The sequence below is a fragment of the Schistocerca gregaria genome, unplaced genomic scaffold (genome assembly GCF_023897955.1).
Source record: "Schistocerca gregaria isolate iqSchGreg1 unplaced genomic scaffold, iqSchGreg1.2 ptg000077l, whole genome shotgun sequence".
Taxonomy (NCBI): Eukaryota; Metazoa; Arthropoda; class Insecta; order Orthoptera; family Acrididae; genus Schistocerca; species Schistocerca gregaria.
The window spans coordinates 7357427-7377151 of record NW_026061710.1 but is presented as its reverse complement, the minus strand read 5'-3'; positions in this window follow the sequence as shown (position 1 = coordinate 7377151).

Below are 19725 nucleotides of genomic sequence, written 5' to 3'. Positions count from 1 at the left end.
TTCCTCCGTGGGAGTAATGTCTCTAACAGTCTACGTTTTGATCGTTACCTGCAAGAGCAGTAGTAGTTTCCAATGCACATCTGGAGCCTTTCTGTAATCTGTGGACTATCAGAGTGTTGATGAAACACAGAAATTGCATCGTGATTGAATACAACAGTTACCATGCGCACTTTCCTCCATGGGAGTAATGTCTCAAACAGTCTACGCTTTGATCGATCCCTGGAAGTCCAGTAGTAGTTTCCGAAACACATCTGGGGGAATTCTGTAATGTGTGGACTATCAAAGTGTTGATGAAACACAGAAATTGCATCGGGATTGAATACAACAGTCACCAAGCGCACTTTCCTACATGGGAGTAATGTCTCAAACAGTCTACGCTTTGATCGTTCCTTTGAAGACCAGTAGTAGTTTCCGATGCACATCTAAAGGCATTCTGTAATCTGCGGACTATCAGAGTGTTGATGAAATACAGAAATTGCATCGGGATTGAATACAAAAGTCACCATGCGCACTTTCCTCCAAGGGAGTATGTCTCAAAGAGTCTACGATTTGATCGTTCCCTGCAAGACCAGTAGTAGTTTTCGATGCACATCTGGAGACATTCTGTAATCTGTGGAGTATCAGAGTGTTGATGAAACTCAGAAATTGAATCGGGATTGAATACAAGAGTCACCATGCGCACTTTCCTCCATGGGAGTAATGTCTCAAACAGTCTACGATTTGATCGTTCCCTGCAAGACCAGTAGTAGTTTCCGATGCACATCTGGAGGCTTTCTGTAGTCTGTGGACTATCAGAGTGTTGATGAAACACAGAAATTGCATCGGGATTGAATACAAGAGTCACCATGCGCACTTTCCTCCATGGGAGTAATGTCTCAAACAGTCTACGCTTTGATCGTTCCCTGGAAGACCAGTTGTAGTATCCGATGCACATTTGGAGATATTCTGTAATCTGTGGACTATCAGAGTGTTGATGAAACACAGAAATTGCATCGGGATTGAATACAACAGTCACCAAGCGCAATTTCCTCCATGGGAGTAATGTCTCAAACAGTCTTCGCTTTGATTGTTCCCTGGAAGACCAGTAGTAGTTTCCGATGCACATGTGGTGGCATTCTGTCATCTGTGGACTAACAGACTGTTGATGAAACACAGAAATTTCATCGGGATCGAATACAACAGTCACCATGCGCACTTCCCTCCATGGGAGTAATATCTGAACATTCTACGCTTTGATCGTTCCCTGGAAGACCAGTAGTAGTTTCCGATGTACATCTGGAGATATTCTGTAATCTGTGGACAATCAGGCTGTTGATGAAACACAGAAATTTGCATCGGGATTGAATTCAACAGTCACCATGCGCAATTCCCTCCATGGGAGTAATGTCTCAAACATTTACGCTTTGATCGTTCCCTGGAAGTCAGGTAGTAGTTTCCGATGCACATCTGGGTTAATTCTGTAATGTGTGGACTATCAGAGTGTTGATGAAACACAGATATTGCATCGGGATTGAATACAACAGTCACCAAGCGCACTTTCCTACATGGGAGTAATGTGTCAAACAGTCTACGCTTTGATCGTTCCCTGGAAGACCAGTGGTAGTTTCCGATGCAAATCTAAAGGCATTCTGTAATCTGCGGACTATCAGAGTGTTGATGAAACACAGAAATTGCATCGGGATTGAATACAAAAGTCACCATGCGCACTTTCCTCCATGGGAGTATGTCTCAAACAGTCTACGATTTGATCGTTCTCTGCAAGACCAGTAGTAGTTTCCGATGCACATCTGGAGACATTCTGTAATCTGTGGAGTATCAGAGTGTTGATGAAACTCACAAATTGCATCGGGATTAAATACAAAAGTCATGATGCGCACTTTCCTCCATGGGAGTAGTGTCTCAAACAGTCTACGCCTTGATCGTTCCTTGGAAGACCAGAAGTAGTTTCCGATGCACATCTGGAGGCATTCTGAAATCTGCGGACTAACTGAGTGTTGATGAAACTCAGAAATTGCATCGGGATTGAATACAACAGTCACTATGCGGACTTTCCTCCATGGGAGTAATGTCTCAAACAGTGTACGATTTGATGGTTCCCTGCAAGACCAGTAGTAGTTTCCGATGCACATCTGGAGGTGTTCTGTAATCTGTGGACTATCAGAGTGTTGATGAAACACAGAAATTGCATCGGGATTGAATACAAAAGACACCATGCGCACTTTCCTCCACGGGAGCAATGTCTCAAACAGACTACGTTTTGATCGTTACCTGCAAGACCATTAGTAGTTTCCGATGCACATCTGGAGGCTTTCTGTAATCTGTGGACTTTCAGAGTGTTGATGAAACACAGAAATTGCATCGGGATTGTACAAAACAGCCAGCATGCGCACTTTAATTTATGGGAGTAATGTCGCAAACCGTCTACGCTTTGATCGTTCCCTGGAGGACCAGTAGTAGTATCCGATGCACATCTGGAGATATTCTGTAATCTGTGGACTTTCAGAGTGTTGATGAAACACAGAAATTGCATCGGGATTGAATACAACAGTCACCATGCGCACTTTCCTGCATTGCGAGTAATGTCTCAAACAGTCTACGATTTGATCGTGCCCTGGAAGACAAGTAGTAGTTTCCGATGCACATCTGGATGCATTGTGTAATCTGTGGACTATCAGAGTGTCGATGAAACACAGAAATTGCTTTGGGATTGAATACAACAGACACCATGCGCTCTTTCCTCCATGGCAGTAAAGTCTCAAACAGTCTACGCGTTGATCGTTTCCTGGAAGACCAGTAGTAGTTTCCGATGCACATCTGGAGGCATTCTGTAATCTGTGGACTATCAGACTGTTGATGAAACACAGAAATTGAATCGGGATTGAATACAACAGTCACCATGCGCACTTTCCTCCATGGGAGTAATGTCTCAAACAGTCTACGGTTTGATCGTTCCCTGGAAGACCAGTTGTAGTATCCGATGCACATTTGGAGATATTCTGTAATCTGTGGACTATCAGACTGTTGATGAAACACAGAAATTGCATCGGGATTGAATACAACAGTCACCAAGCGCACTTTCCTCCATAGGAGTAATGTCTCAAACAGTCTACGCTTTGATCGTTCCCTGGAAGACCAGTACTAGTTTCCGATGCACATCTAAAGGCATTCTGTAATCTGTGGACTATCAGGGTGTTGATGAAACACAGAAATTGCATCGGGATTGAATACAACAGTCGCCATGTTCACTTCCCTCCATGGTAGTAATTCTCAAACAGTCTACGATTTGATCGTTCCCTGCAAGACCAGTAGTAGTTTCCGATGCACATCTGAAGGCTTTCTGTAATCTGTGGACTATCAGAGTGTTGATGAAACACAGAAATTGCATCGGGATTGAATACAACAGTCACCATGCGCACTTTCCTCCATGGGAGTAATATCTCAAACAGTCTACGTTTTGATCGCTCCCTGGAAGACCATTAGTAGTTTCCGATGCACATCTGGAGATATTCTGTAATCTGTGGACTATCAGGCTGTTGATGAAACACAGAAATTGCATCTGGAATGAATACAACAGTCACCATGCGCAATTCCCTCCATGGGAGTAATGACTCAAACATTTACGCTTTGATCGTTCCCTGGAAGTCCAGTAGTAGTTTCCGATACACATCTGGAGACATTCTGTAATCTGTGGAGTATCAGAGTGTTGATGAAACTCAGAAATTGCATCGGGATTGAATACAACAGTCACCATGCGCACTTTCCTCCATGGGAGTAATGTCTCAAACAGTCTACGATTTGATCGTTCCCTGCAAGACCAGTAGTAGTTTCCGATGCACATCTAGAGGCTTTCTGTAATCTGTGGACCATCAGAGTGTTGATGAAACACGGAAATTGCATCGGGATTGTATAAAACAGGCAGCATGCGCACTTTCCTCCATGGGAGTAATGTCTCAAACAGTCTACGCTTTGATCGTTCCCTGGAAGACCAGTAGTAGTTTCCGATGCACATCTAAAGGCATTCTGTAATCTGCGGTCTATCAGAGTGTTGATGAAATACAGAAATTGCATCAGGATTGAATACAAAAGTCACCATGCGCACTTTCCTCCAAGGGAGTATGTCTCAAACAGTCTACGATTTGATCGTTCCCTGCAAGACCAGTAGTAGTTTTCGATGCACATCTGGGGACATTCTGTAATCTGTGGAGTATCAGAGTGTTGATGAAACTCAGAAATTGCATCGGGATTGAAAACAACAGTCACCATGCGAACTTTCCTCCATGGGAGTAGTTTCTCAAACAGTCTACGCCTTGATCGTTCCTTGGAAGACCAGAAGTAGTTTCCGATGCACATCTGGAGGCATTCTGATATCTGTGGACTAACTGAGTGTTGCTGAAACACAGAAATTGCCTCGGGATTGAATAAAACAGTCACCATGCGCACTTTCCTCCATGGGAGTAATGTCTCAAACAGTCTACGATTTGATCGTTCCCTGCAAGACCAGTAGTAGATTCCGATGCACATCTGGAGGCTTTCTGTAATCTGTGGACTATCAGAGTGTTGATGAAACACAGAAATTGCATCGGGATTGAATACAAAAGTCACCATGCGCACTTTCCTCCATGGGAGTAATGTCTCAAACAGTCTACGCTTTGATCGTTCCCTGGAAGACCAGTTGTAGTATCCGATGCACATTTGGTGATATTCTGTAATCTGTGGACTATCAGATTGTTGATGAAACACAGAAATTGCATCGGGATTGAATACAACAGTCACCAAGAGCACTTCCCTCCATGGGAGTAATGTCTCAAACAGCCTACGCTTTGATCGTTCCCTGGAAGACCAGTAGTAGTTTCCGATGCACATCTAAAGGCATTCTGTAATCTGTGGACTATCAGGGTGTTTATGAAACACAGAAATTGCATCGGGATTGAATACAACAGTCGCCATGTTCACTTCCCTCCATGGGAGTAATTCTCAAACAGTCTACGATTTGATCGTTCCCCGCAAGACCAGTAGTAGTTTCCGATGAACATCTGGAGGCTTTCTGTAATCTGTGGACTATCAGAGTGTTGATGAAACACAGAAATTGCATCGAGATTGAATACAACAGTCACCATGCGCACTTTCCTCCATGGGAGTAGTGTCTCAAACAGTCTACGATTTGATCGTTCCCTGCAAGACCAGTAGTAGTTTCCGATGCACATCTGGAGACATTCTGTAATCTGTGGAGTATCAGAGTGTTGATGAAACTCAGAAATTGCATCGGGATTGAATACAACAGTCACCATGCGCACTTTCCTCCATGGGAGTAATGTCTCAAACTGTCTACGATTTGATCGTTCCCTGCAAGACCAGTAGTAGTTTCCGATGCACATCTGGAGACATTCTGTAATCTGTGGAGAATCAGAGTGTTGATGAAACTCACAAATTGCATCGGGATTGAATACAAAAGTCACCATGCGCACTTTCCTCCATGGGAGTAGTGTCTCAAACAGTCTACGTCTTAATCGTTCCTTGGAAGAATAGAAGTAGTTTCCGATGCACATCTGGAGGCATTCTGAAATCTGCGGACTAACTGAGTGTTGATGAAACTCAGAAATTGCATCGTGATTGAATACAACAGTCACCATGCGGACTTTCCTCCATGGGAGTAATTTCTCAAACAGTCTACGATTTGATGGTTCCCTGCAAGACCAGTAATAGTTTCCGTTGCACATCTGGATGCATTGTGTAATCTGTGGACTATCAGAGTGTTGATGAAACACAGAAATTGCATCGGTATTCAATACAACAGTCACCATGCGCTCTTTCCTCCATGGCAGTAATGTCTCAAACAGTCTACGCTTTGATCGTTCCCTGGAAGACCAGTAGTAGTTTTCGATGCACATCTGGAGGCATTCTGTAATCTGTGGACTATCAGACTGTTGATGAAAGACAGAAATTGCATCGGGATTGAATACAACAGTCACCATGCGCAATTCCCTCCATGGGAGTAATTACTAAAACATTTACGCTTTGATAGTTCCCTGGAAGTCCAGTAGTAGTTTCCGATGCACATCTGGGGGAATTCTGTAATGTGTGGACTATCGGAGTGTTGATGAAACACAGAAATTGCATCGGGATTGAATACAACAGTCACCAAGCGCACTTTCCTACATGGGAGTAATGTCTCAAACAGTCTACGCTTTGATCGTTCCCTGGAAGACCAGTAGTAGTTTCCGATGCACATCTAAAGGCATTCTGTAATTTGCGGACTATCAGAGTGTTGATGAAACACAGAAATTGCATCGGGATTGAATACAAAAGTCACAATGCGCACTTTCCTCCATGGGAGTATGTCTCAAACTGTCTACGATTTGATCGTTCCCTGCAAGACCAGTAGTAGTTTCCGATGCACATCTGGAGACATTCTGTAATCTGTGGAGAATCAGAGTGTTGATGAAACTCACAAATTGCATCGGGATTGAATACAAAAGTCACCATGCGCACTTTCCTCCATGGGAGTAGTGTCTCAAACAGTCTACGCCTTGATCGTTCCTTGGAAGACCAGAAGTAGTTTCCGATGCACATCTGGAAGCATTCTGAAATCTGTGGACTAACTGAGTGTTGATGAAACTCAGAAATTGCATCGGGATTGAATACAACAGTCACCATGCGGACTTTCCTCCATGTGAGTAATGTCTCAAACAGTCCACGATTTGATGGTTCCCTGCGAGACCAGTAGTAGTTTCCGATGCACATCTGGATGCATGTGTAATCTGTGGACTATCAGAGTGTTGATGAAACACAGAAATTGCATCGGTATTCAATACAACAGTCACCATGCGCTCTTTCCTCCATGGCAGTAATGTCTCAAACAGTCTACGCTTGGATCGTTCCCTGGAAGACCAGTAGTAGTTTCCGATGCACATCTGGAGGCATTCTGTAATCTGTGGACTATCAGACTGTTGATGAAAGACAGAAATTGCATCGGGATTGAATACAATAGTCACCATGCGCAATTCCCTCCATGGGGGTAATGACTCAAACATTTACGCTTTGATCGTTCCCAGGAAGTCCAGTAGTAGTTTCCGATGCACATCTGGGGGAATTCTGTAATGTGTGGACTATTAGAGTGTTGATGAAACACAGAAATTGCATCGAGATTGAATATAACAGTCACCAAGCGCACTTTCCTACATGGGAGTAATGTCTCAAACAGTCTACGCTTTGATCGTTCCCTGGAAGACCAGTAGTAGTTTTCGATGCACATCTGGAGACATTCTGTAATCTGCGGAGTGTCAGAGTGTTGATGAAACTCAGAAATTGCATCGGGATTGAAAACAACAGTCACCATGCGCACTTTCCTCCATGGGAGTAGTTTCTCAAACTGTCTACACCTTTATCGTTCCTTGGAAGACCAGAAGTAGTTTCCGATGCACATCTGGAGACATTCTGAAATCTGTGGACTAACTGAGTGTTGCTGAAACACAGAAATTGCATCGGGATTGAATACAACAGTCACCATGCGCACTTTCCTCGATGGGAGTAATGTCTCAAACAGCCTACGATTTGATCGTTCCGTGCAAGACCAGTAGTAGTTTCCGATGCACATCTGGAGGCTTTCTGTAATCTGTGGACTATCAGAGTGTTGATGAAACACAGAAATTGCATCGGGATTGAATACAAAAGTCACCATGCGCACTTTCCTCCATAGGAGTAATGTCTCAAACAGTCTACGCTTTGATCGTTCCCTAGAAGACCAGTTGTAGTATCCGATGCACATTTGGAGATATTCTGTAATCTGTGGACTATCAGACTGTTGATGAAACACAGAAATTGCATCGGGATTGAATACAACAATCACCAAGCGCACTTTCCTCCATAGGAGTAATGTCTCAAACAGTCTACGCTTTGATCGTCCCTGGAAGACCAGTAGTAGTTTCCGATGCACATCTGGAGACATTCTGTAAACTGTGGAGTATCAGAGTGTTGATGAAACTCAGAAATTGCATCGGGATTGAATACAACAGTCACCATGCGCACTTTCCTCCATGGGTGTAGTGTCTCAATCAGACTACGCCTTGATCGTTCCTTGGACGACCAGAAGTAGTTTCCGATGCACATCTGGAGGCATTCTGAAATCTGTGGAGTAACTGAGTGTTGATGAAACACAGAAATTGCATCGGGATTGAATACAACAATCAGCATTCTCACTTTCCTCCTTTGGAATAATGTGTCAAACAGTCTACGCTTTGATCGTTCCTAGAAGACCAGTAGTTGTTTCCGATGAAAATCTGGAGGCATTCAGTAATCTGTGGACTATCTGAGTGTTGATGAAATACAGAAATTGAATCGCGATTGGATACAACAGTCACCATGTTCACTTCCCTCCATGGGAGTAATTCTCAAACAGTATACGCTTTTGATCATTCCCTGGAAGACCAGTAGCAGTTTCCGATGCACATATGGTGGCATTCTGTAATCTGTGGACTATCAGAGTGTTGATGAAACACAAAAATTGCATCGTAATTGAAGACAACAGTCACCATGCGCACTTTCCTCCATGGGAGTAATGTCTCAAACAGTCTACGATTTGATCGTTCCCAGCAAGACCAGTAGTAGTTTCCGATGCACATCTGGAGGCTTTCTGTAATCTGTGGACTATCAGAGTGTTGATGAAACACAGAAATTGCATCGGGATTGAATACAAGTGTCACCATGCGCACTTTCCTCCATGGGAGTAATGTGTCAAACAGTCTACGCTTTGATCGTTCCCTGGAAGACCAGTAGTAGTATCCAATGCACATCTGGAGATATTCTGTAATCTGTGGGCTAACAGACTGTTGATGAAACACAGAAAATGCATCGGGATTGAATACGACTGTCACCATGCGCACTTTCCTCCATGGGAGTAATGTCTCAAACAGTCTACGTTTTGATCGTTCCTTGGAAGACCCGTAGTAGTTTCCGATGCACATCTGGAGATATTCTGTAATCTGTGGACTATCAGGCTGTTGATGAAACACAGAAATTGCATCGGGATTGAATTCAACAGTCACCATGCGCACATTCCTCCATGGGAGTAATGTCTCAAACAGTTTACGCTTTGATCGTGCCCCGGAAGACCAGTAGTAGTTTCCGATTGACATCTGAATGCATTGTGTAATCTGTGGACTATCAGAGTGTTGATGAAAAACAGAAATTGCCCGGGATTGAATACAACAGACAGCGTTCCCACTTTCCTCCTTTGGAGTAATGTCTCAAACAGTCTACGCTTTGATCGTTCCCAGGAAGACCAGTAGTTGTTTCCGATGAAAATCTGGAGGCATTCTGTAATCTGTGGACTATCAGAGTGTTGATGAAATACAGAAATTGAATCGCGATTGAATACAACAGTCACCATGTTCACTTCAATCCATGGGAGTAATTCTCAAACGGTATACGCTTTTCATCGTTCCCTGGAAGACCAGTAGTAGTTTCCGATGCACATCTGGAGGCTTTCTGTAATCTGTGGACTATCAGGGTGTTGATGAAACACAGAAATTGCATCGGGATTGAATACAACAGTCACCATGCGCACTTTCCTCCATGGGACTAATGTCTCAAACAGTTTACGCTTTGATCGTTCCCTGGAAGACCAGTAGTAGTTTCCGATGCACATCTGGTGGCATTCTGTAATCTGTGGACTATCAGACTGTTGATGAAACACAGAAATTGCATCGGGATTGAATACGACTGTCACCATGCGCACTTTCCTCCATGGGAGTAATGTCTCAAACAGTCTACGGTTTGATCGTTCCTTGGAAGACCAGTAGTAGTTTCCGATGCACATCTGGAGATATTCTGTAATCTGTGGACTATCAGGCTGTTGATGAAACACAGAAATTGCATCGGGATTTAATACAACAGTCACCATGCGCACTTTACTCCATGGGAGTAATGTCTCAAACAGTCTACGCTTTGATCGATCCCTGGAAGACCAGTAGTAGTTTCCGATGCACATCTGGAGGCATTGTGTAATCTGTGGACTATCAGAGTGTCGATGAAACACAGAAATTGCATCGGGATTGAATACAACAGTCACCAAACGCACTTTCCTCCATGGGAGTAATGTCTCAAACAGTCTACGCTTTGATCGTTCCCTGGAGGACCAGTAGTAGTATCCGATGCACATCTGGAGATATTCTGTAATCTGTGGACTTTCAGAGTGTTGATGAAACACAGAAATTGCATCGGGATTGAATACAACAGTCACCATGCGCACTTTCCTGCATTGCGAGTAATGTCTCAAACAGTCTACGATTTGATCGTGCCCTGGAAGACAAGTAGTAGTTTCCGATGCACATCTGGATGCATTGTGTAATCTGTGGACTATCAGAGTGTCGATGAAACACAGAAATTGCTTCGGGATTGAATACAACAGACACCATGCGCTCTTTCCTCCATGGCAGTAACGTCTCAAACAGTCTACGCGTTGATCGTTTCCTGGAAGACCAGTAGTAGTTTCCGATGCACATCTGGAGGCTTTCTGTAATCTGTGGACTTTCAGAGTGTTGATGAAACACAGAAATTGCATCGGGATTGTACAAAACAGCCAGCATGCGCACTTTAATTTATGGGAGTAATGTCGCAAACCGTCTACGCTTTGATCGTTCCCTGGAGGACCAGTAGTAGTATCCGATGCACATCTGGAGATATTCTGTAATCTGTGGACTTTCAGAGTGTTGATGAAACACAGAAATTGCATCGGGATTGAATACAACAGTCACCATGCGCACTTTCCTGCATTGCGAGTGATGTCTCAAACAGTCTACGATTTGATCGTGCCCTGGAAGACAAGTAGTAGTTTCCGATGCACATCTGGATGCATTGTGTAATCTGTGGAATATCAGAGTGTCGATGAAACACAGAAATTGCTTCGGGATTGAATACAACAGACACCATGCGCTCTTACCTCCATGGCAGTAATGTCTCAAACAGTCTACGCGTTGATCGTTTCCTGGAAGACCAGTAGTAGTTTCCGATGCACATCTGGAGGCATTCTGTAATCTGTGGACTATCAGACTGTTGATGAAACACAGAAATTGAATCGGGATTGAATACAACAGTCACCATGCGCACTTTCCTCCATGGGAGTAATGTCTCAAACAGTCTACGGTTTGATCGTTCCCTGGAAGACCAGTTGTAGTATCCGATGCACATTTGGAGATATTCTGTAATCTGTGGACTATCAGACTGTTGATGAAACACAGAAATTGCATCGGGATTGAATACAACAGTCACCAAGCGCACTTTCCTCCATGGGAGTAATGTCTCAAACAGTCTACGCTTTGATCGTTCCCTGGAAGACCAGTACTAGTTTCCGATGCACATCTAAAGGCATTCTGTAATCTGTGGACTATCAGGGTGTTGATGAAACACAGAAATTGCATCGGGATTGAATACAACAGTCGCCATGTTCACTTCCCTCCATGGGAGTAATTCTCAAACAGTCTACGATTTGATCGTTCCCTGCAAGACCAGTAGTAGTTTCCGATGCACATCTGAAGGCTTTCTGTAATCTGTGGACTATCAGAGTGTTGATGAAACACAGAAATTGCATCGGGATTGAATACAACAGTCACCATGCGCACTTTCCTCCATGGGAGTAATTCTCAAACAGTCTACGATTTGATCGTTCCCTGCAAGACCAGTAGTAGTTTCCGATGCACATCTGAAGGCTTTCTGTAATCTGTGGACTATCAGAGTGTTGATGAAACACAGAAATTGCATCGGGATTGAATACAACAGTCACCATGCGCACATTCCTCCATGGGAGTAATATCTCAAACAGTCTACGTTTTGATCGCTCCCTGGAAGACCATTAGTAGTTTCCGATGCACATCTGGAGATATTCTGTAATCTGTGGACTATCAGGCTGTTGATGAAACACAGAAATTGCATCGGGAATGAATACAACAGTCACCATGCGCAATTCCCTCCATGGGAGTAATGACTCAAACATTTACGCTTTGATCGTTCCCTGGAAGTCCAGTAGTAGTTTCCGATGCACATCTGGAGACATTCTGTAATCTGTGGAGTATCAGAGTGTTGATGAAACTCAGAAATTGCATCGGGATTGAATACAACAGTCACCATGCGCACTTTCCTCCATGGGAGTAATGTCTCAAACAGTCTACGATTTGATCGTTCCCTGCAAGACCAGTAGTAGTTTCCGATGCACATCTAGAGGCTTTCTGTAATCTGTGGACTATCAGAGTGTTGATGAAACACGGAAATTGCATCGGGATTGTATAAAACAGGCAGCATGCGCACTTTCCTCCATGGGAGTAATGTCTCAAACAGTCTACGCTTTGATCGTTCCCTGGAAGACCAGTAGTAGTTTCCGATGCACATCTAAAGGCATTCTGTAATCTGCGGTCTATCAGAGTGTTGATGAAATACAGAAATTGCATCGGGATTGAATACAAAAGTCACCATGCGCACTTTCCTCCAAGGGAGTATGTCTCAAACAGTCTACGATTTGATCGTTCCCTGCAAGACCAGTAGTAGTTTTCGATGCACATCTGGGGACATTCTGTAATCTGTGGAGTATCAGAGTGTTGATGAAACTCAGAAATTGCATCGGGATTGAAAACAACAGTCACCATGCGCACTTTCCTCCATGGGAGTAGTTTCTCAAACAATCTACGCCTTGATCGTTCCTTGGAAGACCAGAAGTAGTTTCCGATGCACATCTGGAGGCATTCTGATATCTGTGGACTAACTGAGTGTTGCTGAAACACAGAAATTGCATCGGGATTGAATAAAACAGTCACCATGCGCACTTTCCTGCATGGGAGTAATGTCTCAAACAGTCTACGATTTGATCGTTCCCTGCAAGACCAGTAGTAGTTTTCGATGCACATCTGGAGGCTTTCTGTAATCTGTGGACTATCAGAGTGTTGATGAAACACAGAAATTGCATCGGGATTGAATACAAAAGTCACCATGCGCACTTTCCTCCATGGGAGTAATGTCTCAAACAGTCTACGCTTTGATCGTTCCCTGGAAGACCAGTTGTAGTATCCGATGCACATTTGGTGATATTCTGTAATCTGTGGACTATCAGATTGTTGATGAAACACAGAAATTGCATCGGGATTGAATACAACAGTCACCAAGAGCACTTCCCTCCATGGGAGTAATGTCTCAAACAGCCTACGCTTTGATCGTTCCCTGGAAGACCAGTAGTAGTTTCCGATGCACATCTAAAGGCATTCTGTAATCTGTGGACTATCAGGGTGTTTATGAAACACAGAAATTGCATCGGGATTGAATACAACAGTCGCCATGTTCACTTCCCTCCATGGGAGTAATTCTCAAACAGTCTACGATTTGATCGTTCCCTGCAAGACCAGTAGTAGTTTCCGATGAACATCTGGAGGCTTTCTGTAATCTGTGGATTATCAGAGTGTTGATGAAACACAGAAATTGCATCGAGATTGAATACAACAGTCACCATGCGCACTTTCCTCCATGGGAGTAGTGTCTCAAACAGTCTACGATTTGATCGTTCCCTGCAAGACCAGTAGTAGTTTCCGATGCACATCTGGAGACATTCTGTAATCTGTGGAGTATCAGAGTGTTGATGAAACTCAGAAATTGCATCGGGATTGAATACAACAGTCACCATGCGCACTTTCCTCCATGGGAGTAATGTCTCAAACAGTCTACGATTTGATCGTTCCCTGCAAGACCAGTAGTAGTTTCCGATGCACATCTGGAGGCTTTCTGTAATCTGTGGACTATCAGAGTGTTGATGAAACACAGAAATTGCATCGGGATTGTATAAAACAGCCAGCATGCGCACTATCCTGCTTTGGGAGTAATGTCACAAACAGTCTACGATTTTATCGTGCCCTGGAAGACCAGTAGTAGTTTCCGATGCACATCTAAAGGCATTCTGTAATCTGCGGACTATCTGAGTGTTGATGAAACACAGAAATTGCATCGGGATTGAATACAAAAGTCACCATGCGCACTTTGCTCCATGGGAGTATGTCTCAAACTGTCTACGATTTGATCGTTCCCTGCAAGACCAGTAGTAGTTTCCGATGCACATCTGGAGACATTCTGTAATCTGTGGAGAATCAGAGTGTTGATGAAACTCACAAATTGCATCGGGATTGAATACTAAAGTCACCATGCGCACTTTCCTCCATGGGAGTAGTGTCTCAAACAGTCTACGCCTTGATCGTTCCTTGGAAGACCAGAAGTAGTTTCCGATGCACATCTGGAGGCATTCTGAAATCTGTGGACTAACTGAGTGTTGATGAAACTCAGAAATTGCATCGTGATTGAATACAACAGTCACCATGCGGACTTTCCTCCATGGGAGTAATTTCTCAAACAGTCTACGATTTGATGGTTCCCTGCAAGACCAGTAGTAGTTTCCGTTGCACATCTGGATGCATTGTGTAATCTGTGGACTATCAGAGTGTTGATGAAACACAGAAATTGCATCGGTATTCAATACAACAGTCACAATGCGCTCTTTCCTCCATGGCAGTAATGTCTCAAACAGTCTACGCTTTGATCGTTCCCTGGAAGACCAGTAGTAGTTTTCGATGCACATCTGGAGGCATTCTGTAATCTGTGGACTATCAGACTGTTGATGAAAGACAGAAATTGCATCGGGATTGAATACAACAGTCACCATGCGCAATTCCCTCCATGGGAGTAATTACTAAAACATTTACGCTTTGATAGTTCCCTGGAAGTCCAGTAGTAGTTTCCGATGCACATCTGGGGGAATTCTGTAATGTGTGGACTATCAGAGTGTTGATGAAACACAGAAATTGCATCGGGATTGAATACAAAAGTCACCATGCGCACTTTGCTCCATGGGAGTATGTCTCAAACTGTCTACGATTTGATGGTTCCCTGCAAGACCAGTAGTAGTTTCCGTTGCACATCTGGATGCATTGTGTAATCTGTGGACTATCAGACTGTTGATGAAAGACAGAAATTGCATCGGGATTGAATACAACAGTCACCAAGCGCACTTTCCTACATGGGAGTAATGTCTCAAACAGTCTACGCTTTGATCGTTCCCTGGAAGACCAGTAGTAGTTTCCGATGCACATCTAAAGGCATTCTGTAATCTGCGGACTATCAGAGTGTTGATGAAACACAGAAATTGCATCGGGATTGAATACAAAAGTCACAATGCGCACTTTCCTCCATGGGAGTATGTCTCAAACTGTCTACGATTTGATCGTTCCCTGCAAGACCAGTAGTAGTTTCCGATGCACATCTGGAGACATTCTGTAATCTGTGGAGAATCAGAGTGTTGATGAAACTCACAAATTGCATCGGGATTGAATACAAAAGTCACCATGCGCACTTTCCTCCATGGGAGTAGTGTCTCAAACAGTCTACGCCTTGATCGTTCCTTGGAAGACCAGAAGTAGTTTCCGGTGCACATCTGGAAGCATTCTGAAATCTGTGGACTAACTGAGTGTTGATGAAACTCAGAAATTGCATCGGGATTGAATACAACAGTCACCATGCGGACTTTCCTCCATGTGAGTAATGTCTCAAACAGTCCACGATTTGATGGTTCCCTGCAAGACCAGTAGTAGTTTCCGATGCACATCTGGATGCATGTGTAATCTGTGGACTATCAGAGTGTTGATGAAACACAGAAATTGCATCGGTATTCAATACAACAGTCACCATGCGCTCTTTCCTCCATGGCAGTAATGTCTCAAACAGTCTACGCTTTGATCGTTCCCTGGAAGACCAGTAGTAGTTTCCGATGCACATCTGGAGGCATTCTGTAATCTGTGGACTATCAGACTGTTGATGAAAGACAGAAATTGCATCGGGATTGAATACAATAGTCACCATGCGCAATTCCCTCCATGGGGGTAATGACTCAAACATTTACGATTTGATCGTTCCCAGGAAGTCCAGTAGTAGTTTCCGATGCACATCTGGGGGAATTCTGTAATGTGTGGACTATTATAGTGTTGATGAAACACAGAAATTGCATCGAGATTGAATATAACAGTCACCAAGAGCACTTTCCTACATGGGAGTAATGTCTCAAACAGTCTACGCTTTGATCGTTCCCTGGAAGACCAGTAGTAGTTTTCGATGCACATCTGGAGACATTCTGTAATCTGTGGAGTGTCAGAGTGTTGATGAAACTCAGAAATTGCATCGGGATTGAAAACAACAGTCACCATGCGCACTTTCCTCCATGGGAGTAGTTTCTCAAACTGTCTACACCTTGATCGTTCCTTGGAAGACCAGAAGTAGTTTCCGATGCACATCTGGAGACATTCTGAAATCTGTGGACTAACTGAGTGTTGCTGAAATACAGAAATTGCATCGGGATTGAATACAACAGTCACCATGCGCACTTTCCTCGATGGGAGTAATGTCTCAAACAGCCTACGATTTGATCGTTCCGTGCAAGACCAGTAGTAGTTTCCGATGCACATCTGGAGGCTTTCTGTAATCTGTGTACTATCAGAGTGTTGATGAAACACAGAAATTGCATCGGGATTGAATACAAAAGTCACCATGCGCACTTTCCTCCATATTAGTAATGTCTCAAACAGTCTACGCTTTGATCGTTCCCTAGAAGACCAGTTGTAGTATCCGATGCACATTTGGAGATATTCTGTAACCTGTGGACTATCAGACTGTTAATGAAACACAGAAATTGCATCGGGATTGAATACAACAATCACCAAGCGCACTTTCCTCCATAGGAGTAATGTCTCAAACAGTCTACGCTTTGATCGATCCCTGGAAGACCAGTAGTAGTTTCCGATGCACATCTGGAGACATTCTGTAATCTGTGGAGTATCAGAGTGTTGATGAAACTCAGAAATTGCATCGGGATTGAATACAACAGTCACCATGCGCACTTTCCTCCATGGGTGTAGTGTCTCAATCAGACTACGCCTTGATCGTTCCTTGGACGACCAGAAGTAGTTTCCGACGCACATCTGGAGGCATTCTGAAATCTGTGGAGTAACTGAGTGTTGATGAAACACAGAAATTGCATCGGGTTTGAATACAACAATCAGCATTCTCACTTTCCTCCTTTGGAATAATGTGTCAAACAGTCTACGCTTTGATCGTTCCTAGAAGACCTGTAGTTGTTTCCGATGAAAATCTGGAGGCATTCAGTAATCTGTGGACTATCTGAGTGTTGATGAAATACAGAAATTGAATCGCGATTGGATACAACAGTCACCATGTTCACTTCCCTCCATGGGAGTAATTCTCAAACAGTATACGCTTTTGATCATTCCCTGGAAGACCAGTAGCAGTTTCCGATGCACATATGGTGGCATTCTGTAATCTGTGGACTATCAGAGTGTTGATGAAACACAGAAATTAAATCGTAATTGAAGACAACAGTCACCATGCGCACTTTCCTCCATGGGAGTAATGTCTCAAACAGTCTACGATTTGATCGTTCCCTGCAAGACCAGTAGTAGTTTCCGATGCACATCTGGAGGCTTTCTGTAATCTGTGGACTATCAGAGTGTTGATGAAACACAGAAATTGCATCGGGATTGTATAAAACAGCCAGCATGCGCACTATCCTGCTTTGGGAGTAATGTCACAAACAGTCTACGATTTTATCGTGCCCTGGAAGACCAGTAGTAGTTTCCGATGCACATCTAAAGGCATTCTGTAATCTGCGGACTATCTGAGTGTTGATGAAACACAGAAATTGCATCGGGATTGAATACAAAAGTCACCATGCGCACTTTGCTCCATGGGAGTATGTCTCAAACTGTCTACGATTTGATCGTTCCCTGCAAGACCAGTAGTAGTTTCCGATGCACATCTGGAGACATTCTGTAATCTGTGGAGAATCAGAGTGTTGATGAAACTCACAAATTGCATCGGGATTGAATACTAAAGTCACCATGCGCACTTTCCTCCATGGGAGTAGTGTCTCAAACAGTCTACGCCTTGATCGTTCCTTGGAAGACCAGAAGTAGTTTCCGATGCACATCTGGAGGCATTCTGAAATCTGTGGACTAACTGAGTGTTGATGAAACTCAGAAATTGCATCGTGATTGAATACAACAGTCACCATGCGGACTTTCCTCCATGGGAGTAATTTCTCAAACAGTCTACGATTTGATGGTTCCCTGCAAGACCAGTAGTAGTTTCCGTTGCACATCTGGATGCATTGTGTAATCTGTGGACTATCAGAGTGTTGATGAAACACAGAAATTGCATCGGTATTCAATACAACAGTCACAATGCGCTCTTTCCTCCATGGCAGTAATGTCTCAAACAGTCTACGCTTTGATCGTTCCCTGGAAGACCAGTAGTAGTTTTCGATGCACATCTGGAGGCATTCTGTAATCTGTGGACTATCAGACTGTTGATGAAAGACAGAAATTGCATCGGGATTGAATACAACAGTCACCATGCGCAATTCCCTCCATGGGAGTAATTACTAAAACATTTACGCTTTGATAGTTCCCTGGAAGTCCAGTAGTAGTTTCCGATGCACATCTGGGGGAATTCTGTAATGTGTGGACTATCAGAGTGTTGATGAAACACAGAAATTGCATCGGGATTGAATACAAAAGTCACCATGCGCACTTTGCTCCATGGGAGTATGTCTCAAACTGTCTACGATTTGATGGTTCCCTGCAAGACCAGTAGTAGTTTCCGTTGCACATCTGGATGCATTGTGTAATCTGTGGACTATCAGACTGTTGATGAAAGACAGAAATTGCATCGGGATTGAATACAACAGTCACCAAGCGCACTTTCCTACATGGGAGTAATGTCTCAAACAGTCTACGCTTTGATCGTTCCCTGGAAGACCAGTAGTAGTTTCCGATGCACATCTAAAGGCATTCTGTAATCTGCGGACTATCAGAGTGTTGATGAAACACAGAAATTGCATCGGGATTGAATACAAAAGTCACAATGCGCACTTTCCTCCATGGGAGTATGTCTCAAACTGTCTACGATTTGATCGTTCCCTGCAAGACCAGTAGTAGTTTCCGATGCACATCTGGAGACATTCTGTAATCTGTGGAGAATCAGAGTGTTGATGAAACTCACAAATTGCATCGGGATTGAATACAAAAGTCACCATGCGCACTTTCCTCCATGGGAGTAGTGTCTCAAACAGTCTACGCCTTGATCGTTCCTTGGAAGACCAGAAGTAGTTTCCGGTGCACATCTGGAAGCATTCTGAAATCTGTGGACTAACTGAGTGTTGATGAAACTCAGAAATTGCATCGGGATTGAATACAACAGTCACCATGCGGACTTTCCTCCATGTGAGTAATGTCTCAAACAGTCCACGATTTGATGGTTCCCTGCAAGACCAGTAGTAGTTTCCGATGCACATCTGGATGCATGTGTAATCTGTGGACTATCAGAGTGTTGATGAAACACAGAAATTGCATCGGTATTCAATACAACAGTCACCATGCGCTCTTTCCTCCATGGCAGTAATGTCTCAAACAGTCTACGCTTTGATCGTTCCCTGGAAGACCAGTAGTAGTTTCCGATGCACATCTGGAGGCATTCTGTAATCTGTGGACTATCAGACTGTTGATGAAAGACAGAAATTGCATCGGGATTGAATACAATAGTCACCATGCGCAATTCCCTCCATGGGGGTAATGACTCAAACATTTACGATTTGATCGTTCCCAGGAAGTCCAGTAGTAGTTTCCGATGCACATCTGGGGG